This window comes from Scardinius erythrophthalmus (assembly GCF_964197995.2).
Source record: "Scardinius erythrophthalmus genome assembly, chromosome: 2".
Lineage (NCBI taxonomy): Eukaryota > Metazoa > Chordata > Actinopteri > Cypriniformes > Leuciscidae > Scardinius > Scardinius erythrophthalmus.
Genome location: NC_138222.1, coordinates 14,685,121 through 14,692,145, shown reverse-complemented (window position 1 = coordinate 14,692,145; position 7,025 = coordinate 14,685,121). Strand labels below are relative to the sequence as shown.

General features: G+C 34.1%; 1 long non-coding RNA gene across 1 annotated transcript; it reads right to left on the bottom strand.

The window, feature by feature from the left end:
- Nucleotides 1–549: 549 nt before the first annotated feature.
- Nucleotides 550–5,728, bottom strand: LOC308682547. The gene is made up of 4 exons (XR_014029159.1): nt 5,663–5,728; nt 5,524–5,567; nt 4,357–4,421; nt 550–882 (listed from the first exon to the last, which is right to left on the bottom strand). It is a non-coding gene; the product is annotated as an uncharacterized lncRNA (long non-coding RNA).
- Between the last annotated feature and the right edge of the window lie 1,297 nt (nt 5,729–7,025).

The window sequence follows — 7,025 nt, the reverse complement described above, 5'->3', positions numbered from 1 at the left end:
TTTTTAGCGTGTAGTTTTATTTTTGTTCCCAGAATGTTCTTTTAAATGTTCGGATAACATTATTTAAAAACATTATTAAAATGTTTAGGTGTACCATTCTTACAACATTATTCTCTAACATTCTTAGAAAGTTTTCAGGGGGTGTTTTTATTTTTGTTCCCAGAATGTTCTTTTAAAAGTTCAGATAACATTTTTTTTTTACAACATTATAAAAATGTTTAATAATAATATTGTTAGAACATTATTTCTCCTAAAAGGTAGGATAACATTCTCTAAGAACACTCTAAAAATGTTTTGTGATGATGACCTTCTATAAATGTTTAATCATAACATTTTTAGAACATTATCCCTTTATTCTTATAAAGTTTTTAGCAGGAAGTTTTATTTTTATTCTTAGAACGTTCTTCTAAAAGTTAGGATAACATTCTCTAAAAATACTCTTAAAAATACTACTTAACATTCTTATAAATTTTTTAGTGGGAAGTTTTATTTTTGTTCCCAAAATGTTCTCTTAAACATAAAAAATGCTTAGCTATAACATTGTTAAAACATACAATTTTATTAATCTCTAAAATAAAACAAAAATCTAACAGGTTTATGAATGGCATTCACATAAATTATTAGAAGTTCTGCGTACAGTAGATGCCCAACATTAAATGAAGAACTCAGTAAAGTCCAATGTGCAATCACACGTCTTGACTGCTGTTTGCTCAGAGCGCTCATCATCAGTCTTTGGTTGTCTTGGTTCTTGCAGAAAAAGAATAAAGTCATCTGCATTAATAGGTGTTCTACTGTTCTTCTCTTCTTCTTTTTCAGCTGCTATCCCAGTTAGCAGAATTGAGCTCCATTCTCTGTGTGCATGGTAGAGTTTTTCCTCATAGCCTATAAAAGAAGATCATGCAACAGTGTAAACAAAAATAATACAAATACATATTACATATTAAGATCACAAGCAATATTGACTTTGAAAACTTTCAAAATTAGCCAGCCTAATTATTAATCAGAAAATTAGATTAGTTTATTTAAAAGTATAAATATGATACCTTATGAGTATCTATTTTGTTTCTGTAATTTAAAACATATACTTAATCCATTATATACATGTTAAAGGGATACTCCACTTTTTTTGGAAATAGGCTCATTTTATAACTCCCCCAGAGTTAAACAGTTGAGTTTTACCGTTTTCTAATCCATTCAGCCGAGTTTCTGATATTTAGAAGAATGTCAGTAACCAGACAGTTTCTGGTCTCATTGACTTCCATAGTATATATTTTTTCCTACTATGGAAGTCAATGAGACCAGAAACTGTCTGGTTACTGATATTCTTCCAAATATCAGAAACTCGGCTGAATGGATTCGAAAACGGTAAAACTCAACTGTTTAACTCTGGGGGAGTTGTAAAATGAGCCTATTTCCAAAAAAAGTGGAGTATACCTTTAATAACACAACTAGAGGCTAAATTATTTTAACAAACTACAAACTTGGCTTGAGAAGTGTGAACCTCGAACTCAGGTAGCCTTGAGCACAGCTGCAGCATGTCACAGCACTGCCCACGATGCTTTTGCTCTGATGTAACAGCTCATTTTCATCAGTTATATTGTCTATGGATTGTTACATTTCTTACAGATTTCTGCTTGTTTTAAATCAGATACAGATAAAGTAGTACTGCATTTGAGATAGAACAATTTCTAGTGTGATTTAATCATACCTGTGAATCGTCTCTTTGCTATTAGCTAAGCTGTAAGTTTTAGTTACTTCAAAAGCAGAAAGAAAAATATGCTATAACTTCTGTTTCTTATTGAGAAATCACAGGACAGTGTTGACACTAACTTTTTGTGCTCCAGTAGGTTTCTGTGTGCGCACAATCTGCATGTTAAATGTGAGCTACTGTCTGTGCATATGAAAGCTTGTTTCCGCCATGGAATACAATTTTTAAAAAAGGTAATTGCGAATCACAATTCAAACTTTTTTTTCTCAGAAGTGCGAGATATAAACTCGCAATTGGCCGTTTGAAAGTCAGAATCACAGGATAAATTAGTAAAACCTGAGAAAAAAAAGCAATTCTGGCTTATTTTTTTTTTGCTGTCGTTTCTATATGAGAACATTAATGCACTTCATCAATACAGCTGCTCTGAGAGTCACTTCAGCAGCATTTTAGCTTCATTTGAGAAAAACTATCATCATATCATAAAACACAGAGAAACTCAAAGGTCTACACGGCAATCCGTCAAATAAAAGGTTGGTTTAACCTTTGAAGAACGTTTTGCTTAAATCATTACATTATAAATAATTGGTTATAGCAATTGAATTAAACCATTCAAATGGAATCAAGAAAACAAAACAAAAATTTACTTTTGGGAGATGCGAGAGCGAAGTAGTCCAGTGATAATTAACAGGCAGCCATGGTTAATGCAATTTGCAAAGACCCACCCCCTTTAGTTACTGTTGCTATGTCCAACAAGCCATGGCGCTCTCACGCCACACATCATGTTGTCACGCAATGAAAAATACATTGCGGATCACAGAAAAAACGCTGAAACGTTTAAACGCAGAGACAAGACAGAGCAGGTTACTTTTGATATGAAAGTTGAAACAAAGTCTCAACGTTTAATTTGTGTAATTTTTTTAGAAAATTTTTTTTTGGGTAAAATAAAAATGTAAAAAATACCTGTCAATCAAACTCCCTCAAAGGGTGAATTCTGAGGGGAGTAAAAAAGACAGCTCACAATTCTGATATTTTCTTGCAATTGTGTGTTCTTGCCTCACAATTCTGAGAGAAAAAAAAAACTGTAATTTTACTGATGGAAACAGACAGTAAAAAAGTGGACTTCAAAGATTTCTTATTCTGTAGCTCCCTGTGGGATTTTTTTGACAAGTCCATAAAAATGCATCCATCCATGATAAAAGTACTCCACACGGCTCTGGCAGGTTAATAAAGGCGAAAGGTGAAGCGAAGTGATGCGTTTGTGTAAGAAACATATCCATATTTTATATTTTAGGGCTGGGAATCGATTAAAAAAAGTAACTGATTATTTACACAATTTGCTGTAATTAAATGCAATTAATTGCATTTCCCCCAAGCTTGTAATCATCAATATTTAAACTTAGAATAACCTAATTAAACAACAAAAAGGAAAAAAAGGAACAGAAAATAGCCCTGTATTAAAATAATATTAAACATCAATATATCAATATATTATTATTTTCAATAATCAATCAACATAATAAATTTAACAATTTATTATTATATTTTTTTTTTTCTAATTATCAAAATAAAACATAGTCCTACAAAGCTATTATTACAAGAGCATGTGATCAGACTCAGAGCAGGTAATTTTACCATTGTTGTCAGCATGACTATACCAGCTCAGTAGGGCTATTTCACAGAAGTCTACTACTGAGAAATTTCACGTTATTTGACTTTGCTTTTCCAGTGCATGATCGGTACATGATTGGAGCGTTTGGGCCGTTAACGACAGAGCAGAACGCGCAGCGCAAACACGGAGCAGAACATTGAGCAAAGAGCTCAATGTTTGCTCAGTGTTGTGTGTGTGTGTCAGTGCGCCGACACACGGAATGGAGAGCGCGGAGCGGAAAAGACCCGGTCATGAAAGCTGCGCGAGAATAAAACCTGATCGCCAAACACGGAGGGGCGGGACGGCATATTTTGCAGCCTTTTCCGCAACAGGAAGTCATTAAAATGAGGCAAAAAAAGTGCTGCGTTAATTGCATTTTTTTTATAAACTCGTTAAGCATCTCAAATTAATCGCGAAGATTAACGTGTTAATTCCCCCAGCCCTACCATATTTATAATTTTATTGACTTAAATAACAAGCTTCCAGCAGACAGCCATATGCAAGTCAAATTACGCCCAAAGAGTTAGTCAACGCATCGATACGCATATGCGCCTGCAAGGCTACGCATCACTACACTTCGGCCGCCATATGCGTCTATGAGTAGAAAAATGTGTCGTCCCAGTTTTTGATACGCGACGCACCGTTGTATGCAATACTATGCCTTGTTGGTGGGGGCAAAACTGCAAGTTGCTTGCGTCCGACGTGTTGACTATAAAAGGCTCTTGTCGGTGCATGACATAGGAGTAGCATAAGCTTTGACGGCTCTCGCGGTTCAAACAAACAGGGCTAGGCAATAAATTCAAGCTCCTCCCACATTTCTCTTTATATGATTCTCTTTAATGATAATTTTTCTAAAAATCTCTGTGGAAAGAAAGTCAGATATAAATCTGGGACAGATATAAATCTGGCACGAGGGAGAAAAAAATAGATCATTTTTATTTTGGAGTGCATTGTGTGTTTAAAATTGACTACGGTTTTATAAAATGCAGTGGATACTTACTAGTGATGGACTTGTTTCTCTGTTGGTGCCTGTTCTGCTCCGTAAACATTGGTCCAATGCTTGATCTTAAGAAAATGTAAAAAGTGTGTTAATGTGTGTTAACAGACTATTGATCTGGGTGACATAGGACCATTTTTTATGTTTTCCTTAAGTGTTAGGCTATATAAATCTGGAGAACCCTTACTAACATTAACCATGGTTTTGCTACACTAACTAAATGGTAATAAATTATTGTAATCAATCCACCATAAAAATATTGTTTCTACACTTTACTATAATAAAAACCATGGTTAATTTAGCAAAGGACCCTGGGAACATGTCCTAAAAAGAACAGCTCATCCAAAAAATAGACTCTCTCGTTATTTACCGGTACTCCATGTTGTTCCAAAACTGTATGAATTTATTTTGTATAACCTTAATTAAGATATCTTGAGAAATGACTTCACTGTTTTGTTTTGTTTTTTCCATAAAATGGGTTCCAATGTTGTTTAATTCCCAACATTCTTGTGTTTCAGAGAAGTAAGTCATACAGGTTTGAAAATAATTTTATTTTGAAAGGACATTTATGTTATGTATAAAGACACAATGTTCTCAGTTCCCTCATTGTAAAGCTCCTATGCTGAGGTTTATTTTATTTTATTTTTTCAAAATGTTGCAAGTAAAATGTTCTAATTGTGTTAACTTGTCACATTAGAAGAACGTTTTATGAAGAACATTCAACATCTCATCTCTCAATGATATCCTCAAAACATTTCCCTAACGTGACAGAGAGAATGTTCTTCTTTTGTTATCATGAAACATTGGGACAATGTTATATTGAGATCATTGTACAACTTTAACTTTAGCAACATTCCCAAAATATGCTCAAAATGTTGCAAGTAGAATGTTCTTCTTTTGTTATCATGAAACATTGGGAACATTTGTTTCCATAAAATGGGTTCCAATGTTGTTTTATTCCCAACATTCTTGTGTTTCACAGAAGTCATACAGGTTTGAAAATAATTTCATTTTGAAAGGACATTTATGTTTGGGTCAGCTAGGCCCATAAAAACTCATATCAAGAAGACAGGTACAATTTTGACTGGAGGGTTTGGACCAGTGTGCCTTTGAGCAGAGTTTACATGTTCTGCCTCTATTTCACGTGTATTTTACTATGACAATACTCACCGCAACTGAAGATCATGTGGCTGGATAATTTATTCCCAAAATTCCTGGATAATGGGAAACACACACATACAGCAATATTATTAGCTATTTGTATTTACTTACTAAAAGAGACATAAAAAGCTTGCAAATTTTTACTCACCAGCTCAAAAACATATTATGATGATGACTCATCATTTTGACGGTAACGTTAGGCCGATATCCCGCGATCATTCAAAAGCCTAGTTTTCATAGTGTGGTTCGAGTTCCTCTCTGTATAAAGACACAATGTTCTCAGTTCACTCATTGTAAAGCTCAGACTATGCTGAGGTTTATTTTTATTTATTTTTATCAAAAACTAACTTAGCTGACAATATTTAGCCTAACGTTACACATGCAGCCTGAAACATTGACATAATATCGATATTGCTCTAGTCGCATTTAAAATTAGCTTCTCAATTTAACACACTATATTTTGATGTAGCAGAATGTATTTTTATATAAAATAAAGTTATTTACCTTCCGCAGATTGCAATATGTCCGTTACACGTAGGCTACGTTGTTAAAATTCGTTGTCCATTTACATCCCGCAACTCGCTCAAAATAAAAATGTAACAGTACGATGCAAAATAATCCATGTTTTAAACAATGTAAAAGCCACAGAACCGAAGGAGGCTAGTAGTGAAGATCCTCCCGAGCAGCAGCAGCGCGCACACACACACACTCTCACTCTAACAGACGAATATTCAAACTTCAAACTTGACCAGTAAAAGGCGCGCATAGCTGCCATTGGCCAGATTCCTGGATGACAGTCTGAATAGCCAATCATGCTCAAAACAACTCGAAGAGACAGCCAATAATTTGGTAACATTGCAATTACAGGAAAAGATTACATGTTTTAAAAGAAAGAATATGAAAAAAATGTGCACGGCTATTTATTTAGTTGTATTTGTAAGCTGGCTGTTATATTTAATCAATTGGTTAAATGGTGTCTTCATTGCAGTGCATGATAATAAAAAAATAAACTTACAATAACATATAAATAATAATAATAAATTACACAAATAATATATACCATGTATAACAACATATATTTACCACTGCTCTGCCAAACAGCAGTTTAAAAGAGCAAACATATTATATATTAAACAGAGCAAACATTGCATATGTAGGCTATACATATACAATTCTGTATACCTACCTACATGAAAAACTAATGGATTGGTATCATGGCAACATTAGAGTTACATTCATGTGACCCATAATGATCCTTTTGCACTTTAACAAAATATTGACCTTTCCTTTAGAAACACTCTTATGCCTAATAATGTCAACTTGCTTTTCACCCTGTGTGGCACAGTTACACAACCTGTTGGTTTAGGGTAAATCCTCTGTCCAACACAACACTTTGGTAACATTGGCATAATTCTATACAAGTTGCAACATATACCCCGGGTTTCACAGGCAAGGTTTAAGCCTGTAGTCCCAGACTAAAATGCACGTTTGAGCTGTTTTACCTGAAAGCA